Below are 22265 nucleotides of genomic sequence, written 5' to 3'. Positions count from 1 at the left end.
AGAAGACTATTACCTGCTTTGCACTCTGACTTCGCTGTTTTAACTAATCCAAAATGTGTTGTTGATAGTTTCATTTGTTCAACTTTTACTTATTTGGTGATATTTTTTCACTATTCAGCATTTGACCTGTTATAATGAAGTAGTAACGTCTAAGAATATGTCTAAGCTGGAATGGAAATCGGAAGCCTTTGCATACTGATTTTGGATGCTCATATAAGGCGTCCAAATGGATCTCGCTCTCTAAGATAACAAAAGATCCTCATGTGACTTCGAATAAAGAGTGTCAGACAATGCAAGGGTATGTGTGCGTGATGAAGTCATGAAATTATGAAGGTTAACTGAGAACAAGCTAACAGCAGAGCAGTCTTGGGAAATCCCAACATTAAAGAGGCAACATACAATTTTGAACAGGCACTGAAGCTACAGCTCCTCTGGTGAAAACTAAGTTTTACCTCAAGCCTTCTTATTGCTCATATAAATTTATCAAAGTTCATTACCTTTTACTCTTTACACCTACACCTCCTACATCCCAATTAACTGAAGCAATTATATTATATAACCTTCTCATTCTGGGGCTTTAAAAAAAGATGTAGACTTTTTAACAGTACAATATAAAACCATCTCAGACTGGTGAGTGCGTGTGTGTGTGTGTGTGTGTGTGTGTGTGTGTGTGTGTGTGTGTGTGTGTGTAGGTGTCCAGGCCAGAGGTTAATGAATACCCTTCTCTTTCCATACTTTACTTTTTGAGATAGGGTCTCTCACCTACCCGTCTACCTGTTGACTAGACTGGTTGCCCTGGAATTAGTTTGTCCCCGCCTCCCTAGCAGAGGGACTAAAGACAGGCTGCCGCACCTAGCTTTCCCCTCAGTGCCTGCCACCTGAGCTCAGGTCTTCATGCTTGGGCTGCAAGCAGTTTAACACAGCCTCCTCCCCAGCTTCTCCAACTGCCTTTTGAGAAAGGCTGTCTGTGTTATTCAGTAAATCAGTTCATTAAATATTTTAAAATAAGTACATGTTCAAATAAGTGCATCTTTAATTTTAATTGATAATCCAGAAAAAGTTTTGGGTACTAAATTATAAATTTCCAAAAATAGAATTAAAATTTGAGATATTGGAAGTTACCAGGAAATAGTAACAGTTCTATATGCTACAGTAAAGGAGGGGCAGGAAGGACACATCTGCCAAATTTATAATTAAGTCACTTTGTACTGACATGGCTTTAGTTTATAAGCGAATGCTTGTGGGGATTTTTAATCAGATAAAAATAAGGCCGTTGTTTTCTCTATACCAATTAACATAGTTGACATTTAGCCAAATCTTCCCTGGTCACTGCAGGGGATGTACAGTTTGTCCCGGTTCTGTGGGAAATGAAAAATGCAGAACTTGGCAAGAGAAAAAATGTGAACCCAAAAAATGTTGTCAAATATAGCAAGTCAAATTATGTCAATTGATTTACAAAAGGACAGCCTATGCTTTCGAGAGAACAAAACAGGAAGACAGTCTGAAATACTGAAATCTGTACTTAGAAGGGAGTATGAATTCAACTATTATTGCAGTGTGTTAGTAAAATAACATGTTCAGCGGAAGACACTCTGCTATGAGCAGTCCTTAACACAGATTTTAGGAAGAAGCTGATAGTGACTCCTGCACAGTATATGAAAGCATGTTTACGTTTTTAAACACAGCAGACTACTTTGGGTCATCCAGCTTCGTTCTTTAATCTACACTCACCGTGGAGCTTACCAGTTTGTCTAGATTAGCTGACCAGCAGGCCCCAGAATGCCTTCTGTCTGTACCTCTCTAAGATTACCATAGGCATACACCATGGAAACCATCCATATGCACATGGCCTGCACCTCAACCACTGTCTATCTCCTGAGCCCCATAGGTGATAATCGCTGTGAGACAAGACCTTCCTGTTACTCAGGCTGGTTGAAATTTCTAAGATCAAACAGTTTTCTCATCTCATACGCCCAAGTATCTGGAACTACAAGCACACAGCACCACACATAGCATAGTAGAACAATTGTAGCAATGTGCTTTGGTAGATGATCACACTTTGTGCATGTCTGTCTTTCATTTGGCTGGAAAGAAACCAGTCCTATTCAGTTGCGTTGAGTGGTTGCTGAGATGGATTGGGTGTAACCTGATGGTGACAGATACACAAACAATGCTCTTAGAAAATCAGGTAACAGGCTGGTCCTTTAATCCCAGCACTCAGGAGACAGAGGCAGGTGGATCTCTGTGAGTTCAAGGCTGGCCTGGTCTACAAAGTGAGTCCAGGACGGCCAGGGCTGTTACACAGAGAAACCCTGTCTCAAAAAACTAAGAAGGAAAGAAAGAAAGAAAAGAAAAGAAAATGAAATTAGGTAACAGCTACATATTGAGAATGGCAAAGCAACAGAAATAATAGGAAGTTTTTGTCTTTGGTGAGTACTGTCTCCTGACCTTCAACTACAGTACTCATTTTATTTATATTAAAGAGAAAAGAATTTACATCTTAAGACATTATTACTGAGGCTGGAGTGATTGCTCAGTCAGTAAAGGGCTTGCCTTGTAATCACAAAGACGTAAATTAGATTCTTAGTACCCACTAAAAGCAAAATTTGAGGTTGGTGGTGCTTGTAATCCTAGCTCTTGGGAGGCAGAGACAGGCAGAGTCCTCCTGGGCTCATTGGCCAGCTAGACTAACATACTTGGTAAATTCAAGGCCAATGAGAGACCCTGTCAGATAAGCAAGATAAACTGCAACTGAGGAACACCAAGTTTGTCATCCTCCAACCTACTCACATGCACTTGCATGCACATAAACATGAACATACAAAGACATGATTATTCGCAGTTTCTATCTTCCTTATTATTTACCTATTTCCAGCAGCAGAAGAGTCTATTAGGATCTTCATGTATGGCTCTCTGGGTAAACTAAAGAGAAAGACCTGAACTTATCTCCATCATCCTCTTCCTTTTCCACATAGGCCAAAGTATCCTCTCTCTCTCTCTCTCTCTCTCTCTCTCTCTCTCTCTCTCTCTCTCTCTCTCTCTCTCTCTCTTTGGCTTTTCGAGACAGGGTTTCACTGTGTAGCCCTGGCTGTTGTGGACTCACTTGTAGACCAGGCTGGCATCAAACTCACAATGATCCACCTGCCTCTGCCTCCCAAGTGCTGGGAGGCACACCTGGCCAAAGTATCCTAATTCTATATGCCTTCAAGCCAAAGCCATTTAGACAGCTTCTTTGAAAATGAAAATATTATCAGTTTATCGTACTTCAAGAGTATATTAACAATTTCCCAATGTTATGCTTATAGTTCTCCTAAAATGGCCAAATTAGGTCATTTGAGTTCTTTCCTATCAAATTTGGTTAAACAATTTCTCTGTATTTCACAGTGTTCATTAAGTGTGCATTTTAAAAAGGATCATAGGGTGCTTTCTTAGGGTAGCAAAGAACTCAACAGAACAAATGTAACTTTCAACCTCAGACTGCAAACTGGTTAATCTATTGTAATTTAGTCTATTACATTGACTAAAACCACATTATTTTAACACAGAACAAAACCTATGTTTAAGCTTTCTTACCCATTAAACAAATGGCTAAGTAAAATTTTATAAGGATACCAAAAGATCTTTAACCAGCGGTGGGAACAATAGGCTGGCTTTCTTTATGATCTAATATAAAAATTTTGTCTTCACAATTAGCAAATTGATATTACTAAAATAGCCCATGAAAGAGTATGCAGGAATGTTCCCCAGTGTACTAAGTACATTATTCAGACAGTGAGCAGGACTGATAGGATTGTACAGAGAGGGAAATGTACGGAGTTGCCAAATCATATCCTGTGATGTCAGAATGCATATGACTCTTCTGCCCACTAACAACTCATGTCTCCAAGATATGTTAATATGTGTATTTTGTCATTTTTTTCTTAATCTGAAGTATGTTGTAATACAGAAGTACTGGGCTAAAGCCAGAAGACTTGCAGTGTAGTCTAGACAGTAAAGCTATGGCTGTTGTCTTAGTTAATTTTCTATTGCTGTGATAACATGACCAAGGCAACTTAACCCTCTGAAAGTGTTTAATTTGGCTTAAAGTTCCAGACAGTTAGACTTATGATGATTGTGGTGACTTAATAAACGTAGCCCCTATAGGTCCATAGTGAGTGGCACTACTGGGAAGTGGGGACTTGTTGGAGAAGGTGTGTCACTAAGGGGTAGGCTTTGAGATCTCAGTAGCTCAAGCCACACCCAATGTGGCATTCTCTTCCAGCTGCCTGCAGATGTTGGTGTAGAGCTCTCAGCTCCTTTTCAGCACCATGTCTGCCTGCATGCTGCCATGCTTCCTTCCATGATGATAATGGACTAATCCTCTGAGCTGTAATCCAGCCCCAATTAAATGTTTTCCTTTATAACAAAGAGTTGCTATGGTCATGGTGTCTCTTTACAGCAATGGTACCCTAAGACAATGACCAAGCAAAGGAATACCTGAGAGCTCACATATTGACCATGAGGCAGAGAACTGGGAGTTGCACAAGCCTTTTGAAAGCTCAGACCCCAACCCCAGTGACACACCTCCTCCAACAAGGCCTCTAATCCTTCCCAAAGGATTCTACCAACTGGGGACCAAATGTTCGAATCGAACACATAAGTCTATGGAGGCTGTCCTCATCCCAATCACTGTAGTCCACTCTCTGGCCCCAAACAGTTCCACTAACTGAGGACCAAGTATTCAAATATATGAACCCCTGGGAGCCATTCTCATTCAGACCATCATGGCCTTGACCTTCCCGGTGTCAGTCCTTTCACTCTAAGTTGAAGCTGATAGGAAATACTGGAATTGCTTACCTCCCAAATAAATGTTTACCACTCTTTGTGCATTGCCTTGAATATCCCAGCACTCAGGAGGCAGAAACAGCAAATCTCTGTTCATGTTCAGCCTCGTCTACAAAAGGAAGTCCAGGACAACAGCCAGCCAGTGCTCTATTGCACAGAGAAACCCAGTCTGGAAAAACCAAAGAAAGAAAGAAAGAAAGAAAGAAAGAAAGAAAGACGCAAACTAGAAGTTAATTAAAGGTATTTTTGGAGACCTCCCAAAAGAAAACCACTTAATGTCTTTATTCTATAAAATCTTTATTCTATAAATCAGTTAGATTGGATTGATAGGTCAAAATCTTACTTAGTAACAGAAACTTTCAATAAAGATACTTAGTAAGATAGGCTTATAAGGACAACGCTGCATTTGTTCTTGGTTGGAATTATTGAATTTGGAATTGAAAAACTTAAACTCCTGTCTAATTAGAGTATCTTCCCCCTCCCCTGCCACTATTTCATACACCACTGAGGCCTCTTACAACAAACCATGTCTCACCTTTTAAGGCTGATGTCTCAGTCTTTTCATCATTCGAGATAAAAGGGCAAAGAAAACATATAGCAGGTTTGCTGACTAGTTTTAAATCAACATGACACAAGCTAAATTCATCAGAAAGGATGGAGCCTCAATTGTGAAAACTCTTCTATAAGATGGGGCTGTAGGCAAGCTGTGGCCTCTGCATGAGCTCCTGCCTCCAGGTTCTTGCCCTGTTTGAGTTCCTTTCCTGACTTCCTTTATGATGAACAGTGATATGGAAACATAAACCAAATAAATCCTTTCCTCCTTCAAGTTGCTTTTGGTCACGGTGCTTCATCGTTGCAATAGTCCTACTACGACAGTAGTATATATCCTGACCTCCTAAGGATTTAAAGGATTTAAAGGCCTAGTAGTACATCATCATTTTTGTTTGTTTTGGTTTGTTTTGATTTTTTGTTTGTTTGGTTAGTTTTGGTTGTTTGTTTGGTGTTTTTGAGACAGAGTCTCTCTGTGTAACAGGCCTGGCTGTCCTGGAATTTACTATGTAGACCAGGCTGGCCTCAAGCTCACAGACATCTGCCTGCCTCTGCCTCTAAAGGCATGTACCACCATACCCAGCTTGAATTCTTGTTATAAAACAAATTTGTTGAGGTCTAGCAAAGTCCATCTAAACAGACTGATAACAAAATCCTTGATGAAGGCTGGAAAGATTGCTCTATGCTTAAGAGCACTTAATGCTCTTCCAGAGGACCTGGGTCCAATTCCCAGCACCCACATGGTGGTCCACAACCCCAATTCCATAACTCCAGTTCCAGAACATCCAATACCCTTTTCTGGCCTCCTCAGGCACCATGCACCCACATAGCACACAGATACACTTACAGATAAAACACTGGTACACATGAAATAAAAATAAGCTTTAAAAAAAAGAAAAAAGAAAAAAACTACATAAAATTCCTCAGCAGCTTTTTTGGGGTAGAGAATTCTGTAAATATTCTGTAAATATTCAACGGGTAATTCTCCAACTTGTTCTCCATTAAACATACCACACTGCTGCAGGCTCTTTGGAAATGCTTTCAGTAAGAGTGACTCAGAAATGAAGACACTCCTTATAATAAAGCAAAAATGTTCTGCCATTTCTCAATGGCCCAGACGAGAAAGATTGCTTAGAGAAGCTGGCTTCAGGATACATAGATCATATAATCAGTGTGTCAGAGCTGGGAATGATGTCAGAAGACATCTACTCTCGTTTATAAGGAAAAAAACATGAAGTCTGGAAGGATTGCAAGCTGCCTCGAGTTAGGAACTGATTAAATAAGCATCAACTTGAGTACAAACTGTGTGTCAGGTTGTAGGCACCAGAAGAGAAATAAAGCCATGGTCTTTTCCCAAGTAGTAGAAGACCACGCAATAATTGCAGTTAGACCATTGCAAAGCCAGGACTCCAGCCCTGTGTTCCAAGTTCACAAGCCAATGACTTCCCAACCACCACACACTGTCGCTCAGGTTGCAAAGTATGAAAACTAAGTAATGAAAATTCTTTGTCAGATATCCAGAAAATTATTGATGCCACCTACATCTTTGGGGTGTGTATGTACTTGTCCTTATTTCTTGAAGACCTTTGTGTATGTAATACATGGAGTCTTGTTCTTACACTAAAGGATCTCCTTATCAAGGTTTTTTATCAGTCCCTAGGAAGATTTCCTGGGGTGGTGGGGGTGGGGCGTGGTCGGTATTGAGACAGGGTTTCACTGTGTAGCCCTGGCTGTCCTAGAACTCACTCTGTAGATCAGGCTGGCTTCAGACTCACAGAGATCTAACTGCTTCTGCCTCCTGAGTGCTGGGAATTAAAGGTATGCACCACCACACACAGTGTGTGATTTTTAAAAAATATAATATGGTTTAAGATAAGTTGAATAATGTTTGACATAGAGTCTTGCTATTTAGCCTAGACTCAAATTCACAGAGGTCCACCTGTCTCTGTCGTCAGAGTGCTGGAATTAAAGGCATGTACCATGATACTCAGCTTAACAAACTGTCTTATCCTAGGAACTATATTATAGGAACAAGTAGCAGGTGCTAGCTACTAGGCAACAAAAATAATACATGATGATTGTTGGGTATGGTGGCCCATACCTTTAATATCAGCATTCAGGAATCAGAGGCAGGTCATCTCTGAGTTCCTGGATAATCTGGCCTATAGATTGAGTTCCAGGACCGCCAAGGCTGCACAGAGAAACCCTATCTTGAAAAAGAAAAAGAAAAGTTGAAAAAAAAAAAAGAAGAAAGAATGAAAGAAAAGAAAGGCACAATGGTATAACCAAGATAATAAACAGTGTCTACAATCTAAGTAAACTAACTACACTGATTAAAATCTGTGATAGACAATGTATTGGGTTATGAGACATGAGATAGGCATGAGTATAAAATAAAATATAGACAGTTTGGAGACAATTCATCACCCACGTATCATAGCTGTGGCCCAGGAGCCAAGTACTGCTTGGCCTGTTTGTTTGTTTGTTGTTTGTTCGTTCAGACAGGGTATCACTCTGTAGCCCAGGCTGACCTGGAACTCCCTATGTGACCCAGGCTACCCTCAACCTTGTGTTGATTCTCTTTGCTGCTGGGATCGTGGGCCTAACTTGCTTAGCTCTTCTAAAGAGAAATGTGTCTACTCATCACCCACTACTGCCACACTTCCAGCTGACCTCAGGGCTCAGGGGGAAAGCTGAAAACAAGTGAACTCAAAGGTAGTGTGTGCAGGCCAGCAATACAGTTGATGGTTCCCTGTAGGAGCTCAGGAAATGTCTCATGGTAAATAGTCATTCATTTGAAAAGGGGCACGGGTGTTACACAGATCCACTGACCTTTCTTATACTCTCTTATTTCCCTCATTCCCCCAAGTCCCTACCTACCACACACTATGTACAAAGTAAATTACATCATTCACATTGTCAACCTCAAATGAAACATAAAACACCTGTCTGGACACCCTGAAAAATCACAAAGGCATCTAAGAACAAAAAATATAACCTAAAACATCCATTAAGGTGAAAGTCCATCTGAAAAAAGAAAGAACAATTTGAATTCAAGCAGGAATGGATTTCTGTGCTGTTGTATACATATGATGTAAGCTTTGCTCCCATGAAGCTTAGAAAAATCATCTTAGCAGTATACTGAAGTGCAGTGAGCTAGTTAATGCACAAGTCAGATCTTGTATTGCTGTAATTATTATGGCTAATAATTAATCTAACAAATATGAATGTAGCACTGCACATTATTAAAGTGTTTTACAATACTTGTTGCCCTTAATCTCCCAATACTAAGCCAGTTAAGCTCCAAAAGAGTTCTTATTCACTAGTCAGAATTAAGTTTGACTTTTTTATAAAACCTGCAGAAAAATTAGTATAAAATACAGTTAAAATAGTTGACTGTTGTCTTAGGCATTTCTATTTCTGTGGTGTGGAAAGTCATACTTTTGTGATAAGGAAACCAAACTATGACCTCATGAAAACCATGACCAAAAGCAACTTGGGGAGGAAAGGGTATGTGTGTCACTTTACAGTCTATCATGAAGAGAGGGCAGGGCAGGAACTTAAGTGCAGCAGGAACCTAGAGGCAAGAACTGAAGCAGAAGCCATGCTGGGAGCACAGCACGAAGGCCCTTGTTTCCACAGGTCTCCAGACAAGTCAGGGATGCTAAGCACACGAGACTGTCTTTCCAACGGGGGAAGAAGAAAAACCTGTTCTCCCTTCCAGGAGGCTGAGAATGAGAGAGGTGGTTAACAGCTTGGTGATCTGTGGTACCTGCTGGGCCAGGCCATATCAGGCTCCTACAAATAGGTGGCTAGTAATCTAAATGACCCTTTTAACTGATGGCTCCCCAAGCTCTACAACCAGGACCAGAGGTGGCTAATAGCCCAAATGACCTTGCTGTCTGTAGGACCAAGAACAGGCCAGACCCTTAGGCCCATAAGCTAGTACTGGAAGTGTCTCTCTAGAACCCATCTTGGAAGAAATGACATAAGTACCCTGAGTTGAGTTGCAATGTAATTGTGCTTCCTTGTGCAACAGGGATTGTATTACACCAGGAAACTATTTTCCCAATTATACTGGGCTTAAATACATTGGGAATAAATTGCTCCCTGAAATCTGATCCAAGTTGAAAAAAGTCAATTTGCGCTGGGTTTTCATTCCTATCTCTTCATATGATTCACTTTCAAGTATGACACCTGCAGGGACCCCTCCTCAGCACCACAGAGGAATGCTGCTTAGTGGCTTCTACCCAAACACAGCTTGTTTGGCCTTATACAACCCAGGATTACCTGCCCAGGGGAGCATTGCCCATAACTCTGAAGGGTTTGGTTGGATTTTTTCCTTGCAAATACAACTCCTCCCCCCACCCCCATTTTCCTTTTTGTTTTTTCTGAGACAGTCTCATTATGTAGCCCTGGCTGACCTGGAACCAATTTTGTAGACTGGGCTGGCCTAGAACTCCCAGAGATCTGTTGTGGAAGTTTTGTCTTATAAGTAAACATGTTTTTGTTTTAATCCCAGGTGTGGGATATGGGGGCAGCTTCAGTTTGTCCACAGCTGGCAACTGCCTCAAGAGAGGGCACATGATCTTTGACAGCTGGGAATGGCCTCCTGCAGGAGCATAGTCTTTGCTTGTGGGAATAAACGCTAGAGCCAGAGAGAGACTGGGGGGCTCCAAGAAGGAAGAAGACTGCTGGCACTTCCTCACTGCTGCTCCTGGTTGCTGTTGATGTGGTTTGACAGGAAGAAGTTGAAGATATCCTGAAACAAGGATTGGACTTGCCCCAAGGAAGCCAAGGACCCTGAGCAGCAGGAAGTAGCTAAGAAAAACTGCCCCGTCTCCCCACTAACCTTCTCTCTCTCCTACCTGGTGTTGGGAGGTTAGAAAGGATTGGCATGGAAAAGGAAGAAAGAGATATAAGGAAACCAAAATTAAAAATGGATTTTAAAAATACGCCAACAGAGATTCACCTTCTTCTGCTTCTTAGAGTTCTGGGATTAAGGGCATGTACCATTATGCCTGGCACTCAGCGATTATAGACATGAGCCACCATGCCGTGCCTCGTCTCATATTTTACTTAATACTTTATGAAATGTAGACTTGAATTTATTTATTTACTCTGGCAGGGTCTCTCTTTATATATCTGATGCTAGCCTGCAGTAGCTTAGTTCAAGGTAAACTCAAATTCAATGTTCCTGCCTCCACTTTTAGAATGCTGGGGCTATAGGCATGCACTACTATGCCCAGCTTCTAATATTTTAATTATCAACTTAAATGAATATTTAATAATTCTTTTATGAGTACATTTTCTGTTAATCCCTTCTATTGAGTGTTTTGTTGTCTAAATTTCCTGGTCACATAAACATGAAAGCAATTATTTTAGATATATCAAAATTTGTTCTAATAAATTTCATACGTATTTAATTTATAGTTTTAAACTGAAAATAGCTTTTGAGGAACCAAATACATAAAATAAGAATGCTAAAAGTATGAAGGAAAGATCATTTTATTTCCAAGTAGAAAGCCCCTCCCCACACATGCTACAGGCATTTGTGGTCTTGCTGAATCAATTTTTTTTTTTTAAAAAAAAGATACTCTCCATTGAAGGGCCATAAATCTATGAACTAGTACCTGCCATGTAAGTGTCTACATCTGAGAAACATTTCCCATGTAGATTTTCAGCTTTTCATAGTATGCCACATTCTAACTATATGCCAAGTGGAACTACAGATAGAAACATGCAGTTGGAAGTATTTTGTAGACGAATGTGACCGTGCTGGAAAAAGACTTCCTCTGTAAGCCACAAGTGTCTAGACACATCGTAATGTGTAACGGAGATGTCCAAGGAATGCCCACCGTGCTCTCCTGAGCCCCGGATTTAGCTCTCAGGAAATGTCACACATGATTACAAAGGCATCTCAGTTGGCAACCATGTCTGCTTCCTTTTCCTACAAAGTCCTAATTTAGCCAACAACTGAGCTGCATAGCATGAGAGAGAATAGAAGTGTCCCGAAATAGACAAGCAACTTGAGCTTTTACAACTTGATGCGAGTGTCTCGTATGTTTACTGTGGTGAGCATAACTAAAGTAGGTAGCAGCCCCTTCAAACATGTCTTAAGCCTGTCCTCTGTCCTTCGTCTCTCAGTAAATGGCATCACTTACCCATAGACATTCACATTAGGACACACCACTCATTGGCTTCCTAACTGCTTGGTTCCCCAAATCCAGTTGACCATCAGCCCCTCAAAAGTAAATTCTGAATTTTACCATCATCATGTACTCCAAGCCATTGTCACTTATCCATACTTCTGCAAAAAACAAACAAACAAACAAACAAAAATTTCACATGTTTCCATGTTCCATCCAAATGATGCAGTCTTTTTTTTGCATTTATTTGCTAGTCATGGTGGCTCACACCTTTAATCCTAGCAGTCAAGAGATAGAGACAGACAGATCTCTGTGAGTTCAAGGCCAGCCTGGTCTACAGAGTAAGACCCTGTATCACCTCCTGCAAACTACAATCACTTATTTTGTGTGTGTGTGAGCTGGGGCATGGTGGGGGAGTGTTTACATGTGCCACACTGTGTATAAAGAGGCTACAGAGCAGCCTGGGGGAGTCAGTGTTTTCTTTCTAACGTGTGAAGCTCATGTCATCAAGCTTGGTGGAAAGCACCTTTACCAACTCTGAGCCAGCTCGCCAGCTCACCCATCATCTTTTAAAACATACGTGGGGTCTGGGAAGATAGTAAAGTGATTACTGAGCAAACACAAGGGCCGGAATTCAATTCCTAGCACCTATAAAAAACTGGGTACCATGTGTGTCTGTAATCTCCAGAGCTGGGAAAGCAGAGATGAAAAAAAAAAATTCCCTAAGACTTCCTGGACAGCTAAGCCTGGCCTAACTGGTCCCAGTAAGAAACCTTGTCTCAAGAACACAGAATAGATAGCTCCTGAAGTTGACCTCTGACCTACACAAATACCTTCACTCACAGAAACATGAGCACTCACACATTATCTGTACATGATGCATGCATACACAAAGTCCATAGTCTCTCACTATATTTAGAAGACGTTTTGCCATACACAATAAAACTTTATGAGATCTGCTTCTGCGTCAGTCTCTGCTATCTCACTTCCCAGATTTCCTTCTTATTTGGTTGAACTCAACGGTGCTATGCTCTTTTCCTGCCCAGACTCCTTTGCACGGCCACTCCCTCTACCTGATATGACTGTCCTCAGAGTCTCAGAGCTGCCACCCTACGATTCACAGCACAGCTCCCTAGCACCTCTACTTCTCTCCCTTTTCATCAGACTTCCAAAAAGAGAAATTAGACGTGGATTTTTATTTGCAAGTCAAAATAAAATAAGTATAAAAGTAAGCAAAATCCTCTCTCTAGTCACTACTGTGGAGCTGTGTTTGCTTTACTGACGCCGTTATCTGGGTTTATTTCCTTTGTCTGAGTGTTTGCTTGTTTATTGTATTTCATACCTTAGTAAAAACTGCATGCAAATGAGCATTTGTCCAGAGACCCCTCGACTGCCGTGCTGACCAGTGCATCCCAGCACGGAGCCGTGGTAAGCTGTAGACTGTCAATGCATACTTGCTAGATGAATAGATTTCAGTCATCTAGGAGACAAGCAAGCAGTGCTCTTTTGACTGACAATGGTCACGTGTAAAATCTTGAAATGTATTTTAACTAAATCTTTTGCCAGTTTGGGTTTTGTTTCTCTATGAAGCTATTATCTCCAGTACCGGTGTAGATGGCTCAGAAGAGAAATTGTCAACATTTGTACAGAGGCTATAAAAATGGAAACTGGGTTAGAATCCACGTTTATTTCTACATGGCAATGTTAAGTTCATCTCGAAGTGAACACAGGACGGCAAAATCAATCTTGGTGTAGATCTGAAAGCTAACACTGGGCTTTGCTTTCTAGGCAGAGGGAAACTGGCATGGCGGCAGCTGCTGCTGCAGAGCTAGAGTTTGAGACTGAGCTAAGGTGGTTTACAGCGCAGTAAGATGGGACGAGTAAGAGGAGAGGACAAGCTGGCTACAGACACATACACAGATAGGAAAAAATGAGTTTTTGGTTTTGACTTAGAACTTCCCACGGGCGGAGTGCCTTCTATGCACATGGTCATTGTCTTTAATTCTTACAAAAATGCCTATGGTTGGTGTTATTTTCCCACGTCACAATGAGTATGGTGGAAATTGGGATATTTAAAAACTTACCAAAGCCATATAGCTGTGCTAAAAAGTGAGGCAACAGTAAAAATTAGAGTTTTTCATATCCCAAAGCTAGCTTGTTTTCTCTTTTTCCTTTCTGCCTTCTTTTGCAGTGATGCGACATATTCCATCATTTTCTTTGACTCTGGGCACCCACTTATAGAGCTTGGCATCGAACCCTTATCGAAACACACCAAGCTGAGCAACAAATGCTTCTGCTGCTGTTGAAAGGGCAATGTAGGAGAAATGTCCAAACCACACAGAGGCCAACATTTGCTGGGTGAGCAGGTTTCAAGACTTGTGACCACATCTCTTTCCTCACTTGCTTTCTCACTATCCATTTCGAGCTCAGCCCAGCTCAGGTTTTCCACTGTCCACGGCAGAAATCATTTTCCAGGTGCTAGTAAGACCTTCTGTGGCCGTGACTTGAAGGAAAGGGGCAGCTCAGCAGAAGCAGTCCTGGGAGCCTGGGCAGACAAGGCAGCAGCATCTGAAGATCTGCATCATTCAGCCAACAGAGAAAAGGAAGGGCCAAGTGCAAAATCAGAGACGAAGATAAGCAGAAGAGAAAAATCTTATTGACAGAGACGAATTAGCTGCAGGACTCACTCCCCAAGGGAAGAGTCTGCTGCGCCCCTGGAGATTTCTTGAGTAGAGACTGTTTGAGGGAAGACAAATATGTTAGGGGTGGGTTGGAGGGCAGGGGTATCAATGATTAATCCATGCTTTCTCCCAAGGTTTATGAAGATTAATGAAGCATTTTTAAATGGAGGAGGAGATGAAAACGGAGGGATGGGGCTGACTAAGGCACTATGATGATGAAGAAGGAGACACTGTGCCCTCAGTGAGTGCAGAAAAGAATTTCTTCCAATTGGGAGAAGCAGAGCTAACTAGCTCAGAAATTTGAATTCGGAGCTCAGGCTCTTGCAATTGCCATTGTATGTACATCTGGAAATAGCTTATCCCCTTTAAGCAACAAAAGAAAACTAACACTCTACTTTTTTAGGTCATTTCTCACTATCAAATGTAAATAACATCATTGCAAATGGTCTTTGAGACGTTGAGATAACATATAAAAAAAGAGTATCTGGCATTTAGTGGGCACCCAATAACAACAATAGTTATTACTGAGGCTTGGCTTTCTGGAGAAGGGATTATGGCTGGGTCATTACCAACATCACATTATAGGGAGAGCTCTTCCCTTTAAATGGTGTCTCCTTGGTTTAATTACTTGTGTTAATAGCCCATGTCGTCTACACTGTCTTGGCTTTGGTCTCACAGGAAAGATGAAGTCCAAATGTGGTTAAGTATCACCTCTAAGTCCAACCAAGCTTGCCAAAGAACATCTCAACCCATATGTTACTCTGAGTCATCCTAAAGATAAAGCCACCCCTCCCCCCGCCCCAGAAGGGTGCTGAGCAAAGAGACACTGTTCATTTATTGAGTCTTCCGCAGTTTACAAAGCACTCTTGCCTGACAAAGTCACCGCCTTCATTGTTATACATAAGGGAACAGACAGACAGATGAAGTAACTCAAAGTGACATTAGTAATTGGTCCCTGGAGCAGGATCCACCCCAGATCCTCCAACGCTAAGGCTGGGCTGGTTTTATTTATATGTTTACTGTTTCTTGTTTTATTTTGTTTGTTTGTTTTGTCAGTGCTGAGGGTTAAAAGCAAGGACTTCTCCTAAGCCACATCCCTACCCACTCCAAGGCTCTGTCATGTGCCAGCATACTGTAGGTGACGCAAATAGGTTGGAAATTCTTACAATCACATCAACAATGACTCTGTAAACAGGAAGAAGCTTTTAAATTAGCTGATCTGTTGATTCTTCGGCTGTGTCTAGGGAATCCAGTGGGAGAGGTGAGAGCCAACAGTGCGTGGGATTGTATGCAGCTTAATCTTATTGTCTATAATTAAGTTTGTAACATTAAAAGTATTCTTTTGAACTAATGTTTAGAATATTGACATTTATTTATGGGGAAAATGTTTGAAGAACCTGTTTTAGATTAGATCAGCTGCCTTGCACTGGCCGTGTAGTTCAGTGGTAGCATGCTTATGCAGTATGTACGTGGTCTTGTGTTCTGTCCCCAGCACTGAAACAAAAAGTTAGAACAACTGTCCCATTTCTCCTAAAAGTGTATAGAGTCCCACGGAGTTTAGGTAACTTACCTAAATCTCATAACTACCTGAAGGCAGAGTTATGCCCAGCAGTCAGTCTTTAGCCATCTGCATATTTGATAAGCCTATCATAAATGTTCTCATTCTCCAAGTATTTTCCTATGATTACCTCAAGCAAGCTTTGGGGGAGATGCTGGCTCTTACCTTAGTCTACCTTGGTGACTCAGAAAGTGACCTCCAGTCTGAGTACCTATGAATTCTCAGCCTTTCTAGGGGAAAGTTTTGTTGCCAACTCTCAGTGGGGCCGCTGTGACAGATGTGGAACAGAGGAAGCTGGGAGTATGCCTGTGGTTCTGCCCCCACAGGAGACACGCATAATAAACCCAGGTCTCACTGTTTACAAATGCCTACCAAGAGCTGCACTCCTGTGGAGCCCATATCAGCAATTTATCCAACAACGCATAGGCCTCCTTAATCTGCCATTCTTCATGCAGAGGGCAAGGAGGCTTGTAGCGCCGTTGGCTACCATATGTTTTTCAACCAGTCTCAGAACTTTTCAGCATACAGCGTTCTGCTGAGACCAAGCCTTCTCACTACCTGCTTGTGGGCAGTAAATTTAGGTCGAACATTGTTGGTTTTTTTTTTTTTGGTTTTGCTTTTGTGGGTTTCTTTGTTTTGTTTTGTTTGTTTGTCTGTTTACTCACTACAAAGGCAGCTATCACTCAGGGGGCTCCTAGAGCCAGGTAGGGTCCCAGGTCTTGTGGGCAAGTTGCTGCGTTTGGAATTCAGCCACCCACCTAGCAGTTTCTCCTCATTCAGGAGGGAGTAATAAGAAAATGTCACAGAATCCCAGGCTGCCAGTGAAAGTCACCTAATTGTGATCTCGGCCAAGCTTTTCTCTGACCTTAAACTTTCGATTATGTACCTTTCCCACCTTACAGGACCAGAAGAAAGAACCCAAGGTGACATGATTTTAAACTTGTGAAGTAGCTACTAAGTAAAGAGTTCATTGCTTTAGAGAATGTCTTAAACACTGCAATTATTTACAATATGCCTTTCAACCAAATCCGTTCAATATTTTAGGAATAACATGTAAACAGAACAAATAATTTGGTTTGAAGAGAAGTAGTGTATTAATCTATGTTTCTCTCTGTAAAGAAAAAAAGTAAAACACAGTATTAAGTAAGATAAAGAACTAGAGGTCTGGTTACCGCCTTTCTTAGCGTTGTCAAAGAACAGTAAAGACTTATACTTCCAACTAAAAGTGTTTGATTTAAAAATAAAATCAAGCCGGGCGTGGTGGCGCACGCCTTTAATCCCAGCATTCAGAAGGCAGAGGCAGGCGGATCGCTGTGAGTTCGAGGCCAGCCTGGTCTACAAAGTGAGTCCAGGACAACCAAGATTATACATAGAAACCCTGTCTCAAAAAACCAATAATAATAATAATAATAATAATAAATAAATAAATAAATAAAATCAAATAAAATCAAAAGGCCATTGCCCAAATAACACTCTACATACCACAAATTTCTTTTTCTATCATCTCTCTCTCTCTCTCTCTCTCTCTCTCTCTCTCTCTCTCTCTCTCTGTGTGTGTGTGTGTGTGTGTATATATATCTTTTGAAGCCTGGGCTAGCCTGAAACTCATGGTGTAGCCTATGCTCGCCTCCAGCTCGCAGCGCTCCTCCTGCTTCAGCGCCTAAATGTTCAGATGACTGACAGATGTGAGCAAGGCTTATGCCAGATTTCTAACTGCCTCACCAGTAGGGATTCCCCCTGTGTATCCAAGATGATCCTTCTAAAAGTCTGGACCCAGTTTTCATTAAGCAGACAACCCAGGCACAGAAGCCAAGCTGTGTTTTAAGACTGTGGTATTTACTAATGGACGTCTGGCTAGAAACTGTGTTGGCAGAATCCTGGCAAAGGCATTGACTCTCTCTAATGATGTGGAACTGGGCTGCATAATTATGTCCACTTGGATTAAGTCTAGTCAAGACTGTCATGTTTTGGAATGGAACCAGAAACAAGCTCCCTTCCATTGCCACAGTGTTGGGATTTTTCTTCAGTGACATTAGAACATCAGAACTTGTTTAAACGTTTCCAAAAATCTTCACCATTCATTTCATTTTGGGACTTTCTGTACAAAATTGTCTTCACATACTGATTGTGTGTGTGTGTGTGTGTGTGTGTGTGTGTGTGTGTGTGTATTGTTTTATAGACTACTTTACCCTAAGGATAATATATACCATAAATATGATCCAAGCTCAGAAAAAATACCTTGGGAAAAAAGCACCGTGCGCTCTTCTTCAACATATACTAACATATTCCTAATATAGAAAGACACCCCGACACCCCATCTAACATGTATCTCCTGCTCCAGAAAAGTGATTGCCCATTATACCTTATTGATTTCTTTTCTGGCTGTTTCTGAGACTACACATCAGTATTTACCACTAAGGAAGACATACAAAGGCCGGGAAAACAGCTCAGGAAAACACTTGCCACACAAGCAGGAGGACCTGAATGTGATCCACGCACCCCCCAACCCCCACCCCACCTCCGCAACATCCCCTGCAAAAAGCCAAAGACCTGGGTACAGCCTCAGGTGCTTGTAACCCTTGCACTGAGAGGGTGAGGACATGAGGGCCTCCACTGGAGCTCACTAGCCAGCTGCTATGGCCGAGCACATGAGCTTCAGGGCCAGTGTCCCATCACATCACAATTACGTTTCTATTAGAGATTGGACTTAGACACATCTACATTTGAATACTTGGTTCTGAACAGCTGTAGTCCTTACATGGTAACAGTTCATCTCTCTTTCAAAAATAAACCTTCACTGCTCTCTGGCAGGTCAAGGGAGTTGGGTGGGGTGTGTGAAGACTAATTAGGGAAGACACAGGACATCAACTTCTGCCCTCCACATACATATGCATCTGCCCCATCTGAGAGGGAGAGGGGGCGGGGGAGAGAGAGAGAATCAACAACCACAAAAACAGAAAGTAGATAATAACACTCATTTGGTTGCCTGGACTTTGTTACTGTCTGTGCTGGCTAGTTTTATGTCAACTTGACACAAGCTATAGTCATTTTGGGAGAGAGAACCTCAGTTAGAAAACGCCCCCACCAGATTGTCTTGTAGGCAAACTTGTGCATGTTTTGACTGATGACTGATGCAGGAGGGTCCTGTTCAGTGTGGGTGGTGCCATTCCTTAGCTTATGGTCCTGGATTCTATAAGAATGCCAGCAGAGCAAACCGTGAGAGCAAGCTGGTACTCAGCACTCCTCCCTGGTCTCAGGCCTGGCTATTAACTCCAGTCCCCTGCCTTGAGTTCCCGCCCTGCTTGCCTTACATGGACGACTGTGACCTGAGAGCTGCATACTGGCATAAGCCCAGTTCTCCCCAAGCTGCTTTTGGTCACAGTGTCTTTTCCACAGCAATAGGAACCTTAACTAAGGTACTGTATCAGACTTCTGGAAAGCATATTTTTGTTTACGAAAGGAGTAAAATTCCAAACTTAGATATGTGGGAAAGCATTTCCTTTCATTTGAATTCAAGTCATGCATGTAGCCTCAGGAAATAAAAATTAATAAGGCATCAGGCAAGGAAAGTGAATAACAGCAAGCCTTTAAAATGGAAATCCTCAGAATAAATGAACAGCCTCTTATTATATTAAGACTGAAGATATCAAGATAGTGTTATCTGATTCCTTACCATTCTGCTTAGTTTCTAGATCTCTGCAGAGCTTTCAATCCACTTGGGAATAAGATGCTACGTCCAAGACTTTAGAAGTGAACCACAAAGTGAGGATGCTAAAGAATTCATTTTTAGCCAGGCACAGTGGCATATGCCTTTAATCCCAGCCCTCAGAGAGGCAGAGGCAGGTAGATCTCTGTGAGTTCAAGGCCAGCTAGGCCTACAAAGTACAGCCAAAGCTACACAAAGAAATCCTGTCTTGAAAAACCAAAATAATAGTTGTAGTAGTAGTAATAATTTTTATAGATTGCTATTAAATAATATCTCTATCCTGTATTAATTTAATGCCAATGCTTATCAAACATGTTAAAGATTTGGAGCCTGGCGTGGTGGCACACACCTTTAATCCCAGCACTTGGAAGGCAGAGGCAGGTGGATCTCTGTGAGTTTGAGGCCAGCCTGTACTACCAAGTGAGTCCAGGACAGCCAAGGCTGTTACACAGAGAAACCCTATCTGGGGGTGGGGTGGGAAGATTTGGCTACTTTAGAACTATTTATGATCTGAATCCAAATATTATGGCTACTTCAAGTGAATTAGAATTTGTATTTAAGGCAAGAAAACCCTCCCTCCCTCCCTCCCTCCCTCCCTCCCTCCCTCTTTCCATTCCTCCCCTCTCTCCCACTGAGATAGGAAGCATGCAGCCTAGGCTAGCCTCAACCTCCTCCCCCTTCTACCTTCTGAGAAGACCGGGATATTAGGCATGTGACACCATACCTGCCCTCCTTTCTTTTTTATTTTTATTGTATATTTTTGGAACTTTTGAGGTCAGAGACTCATGCAGCCCAGGCTAGCTTCATACTTGGTGTGTGGCCAAGGCTGACCTTGAACTCCTTATCCTTCTTCCTCACTTTTCAAGAACCAGCTCCTTTCTTGTTTATCTAGCCTTCCTCTCTCCATCCTTAATGCCTTCTGGTGCTCCCTGTCTATCACTATGGCAATACTGCCATGGCGAGGTTTCAGGAAAACAGTGTACCAACATGCTTCTGTGGTGGCAGTCAACCAAATTATATTCTTGCAAGCAAGATGCCATGCTGCTGCTCTACACACATTCTCTGAAGACCCTCTCACCATAGCTGCTGTCTCAGAGGGAGCTGGACACCAGGCCTGCTGAGCACCATGGTACATGGCTGTAGTCTCAGTTCAAGGAGCACCACAAATTTAAAGCCAGCTTGGGCTATAGTAAAAGAACAGTCTCAAAACAAGGAAAAGGCTAGTCCTTTAATCTTTAACACTGTCTAAGTTAATACATATCCTTTACTTTCCAACATGGTCAGTGTTTACATAAACCTTTTTAATTTTTAACATTACCAAAGTTAATATAAATCCAGGAGTGCTTCTCAGCTGATCAAGCACAGGAATGATCACTATGAACAAATCTGGATCGGTAGATTTCCCAGTCAGTAGCCCAGACATTTCAGGGATGTGATACAGTGGTCACTTAGTTATGGAGCTTCTTTCGGCGTACGAGCTTGTTTCATCTTCAACATTGTGGGGAAGACCTTCTGTAGACCACTGATCACAATCCCAGGTAGCCTTCTCAACTCCTTCTGACACCTTGTGACCTACTGTTGCCATCTCTCCTGGTTTTTATTTGCTGGTTGTGTCTCATCTGCTTCCTTCAGTCTCCCAAGCATGGTTAATATGGGCTGTCATGTATGATACATTTTCTAAGCATGTTATTTCCTGTGACTATCACAGCAAGGTATCAGAGGCCGTGGTTTAACAAAGCTGTATTGCCTCAGCTCTTGAGACTGGCAGTCCAAATTCAAGATGTCAGCAGGGTCTTCCTTCTGAGGGCTGTGAGAGAGGGATTCTTGGGGCTAGCTCTACCTCTGCAACATGTACATGGCTGTATTCTTGTACCTCTTGATGTTTCCTTCCCTCTGTTCATGTTTCTGTGTCCAAATTTTCCTCCCTACAAGAACACCAGCAGTATTAGATTAAGGACCACCCTAAAGACTCCATTTTGGCTGGATTCCCTCTCTGAAGATTCAGTCACGAAATAAGGTCATTGTGATGGTTTCCCTTGTCAGTGGGATGGCACTTAGAGTCAACATGGAGACACACCTCCGGGCATATCTGTCATGAGTATCTGCTGTGTTCATTGACGTAGGAAGGCTACCCAAGATGGTGTGGATGGCACGATCTCACGAGCTGGAATCCTGGACTGAGTAAAAAGAAGAAAACATTCAAATCATTATAATTCATCCACCTCTGCTTCCTAGCTATGGATATAAGGTAACCAGCTCACTCAAGCTCCTGCAGACATGATGTCCTTGTCGTGAACTATGAACCAAAACCCCTGCCTTCTTTAAGTTAATTTTGTCAGGCATGTTGTCCCAGCAAAAACCAAAGTAACTAAAACAGTCACACTCTGAGGTACCAGGTGAAGACTCCAGTTGACATAAGAAAAACACAACCAGAAAAGAAACTCCTCAAATGAAGGTTTCAGTGTAGTTGTAATGTAATCTAGTGACCACACCTAGTACAGGACCTGTCTCCCTCCATTCTGGCTCATCCTGTTACCATGGTTTTGAGACCAGCTCATCTCTCCTTATGGACAGAAATTTACCAGTGCACTTCCTTCTCTCTGTGGTGATAAATTATGCCAATTTGACTAGGTCAAGGGGTTGCCAGGTCACTGGGCAAACGTTACCATGGGTGTTTCTGTAAGGGTGGGTTTGGATGAGAGTAATCAGCAGGCCAGTTTTAGCAGCTTCTCTCTCTCTCTCTCTCTCTCTCTCTCTCTCTCTCTCTCTCTCTCTCTCTCTCTGTGTGTGTGTGTGTG

General features: G+C 42.0%; 2 long non-coding RNA genes across 3 annotated transcripts; one reads left to right on the top strand and one right to left on the bottom strand.

Annotated features, from left to right (window-relative positions):
- Positions 1 to 1156: 1156 nt before the first annotated feature.
- On the bottom strand, positions 1157 to 20614 carry LOC311585087. Its single transcript, XR_014775092.1, has 3 exons — positions 20451 to 20614; positions 4837 to 4993; positions 1157 to 1358 (listed from the first exon to the last, which is right to left on the bottom strand). It is a non-coding gene; the product is annotated as an uncharacterized lncRNA (long non-coding RNA).
- LOC311585091 lies at positions 11343 to 13990 on the top strand. 2 transcript variants are annotated; one of them, XR_014775093.1, is made up of 3 exons: positions 11343 to 11447; positions 12870 to 12950; positions 13714 to 13990. It is a non-coding gene; the product is annotated as an uncharacterized lncRNA (long non-coding RNA). The 2 variants fall into 2 exon arrangements; XR_014775094.1 differs by having other exon boundaries at positions 11436 to 11462.
- Positions 20615 to 22265: the final 1651 nt, after the last annotated feature.

The sequence above is a fragment of the Acomys minous genome (assembly GCF_964271855.1).
Source record: "Acomys minous genome assembly, chromosome: 2".
NCBI classification, from domain to species: Eukaryota; Metazoa; Chordata; class Mammalia; order Rodentia; family Muridae; genus Acomys; species Acomys minous.
This window is presented reverse-complemented; position numbering and strand designations above follow the sequence as displayed.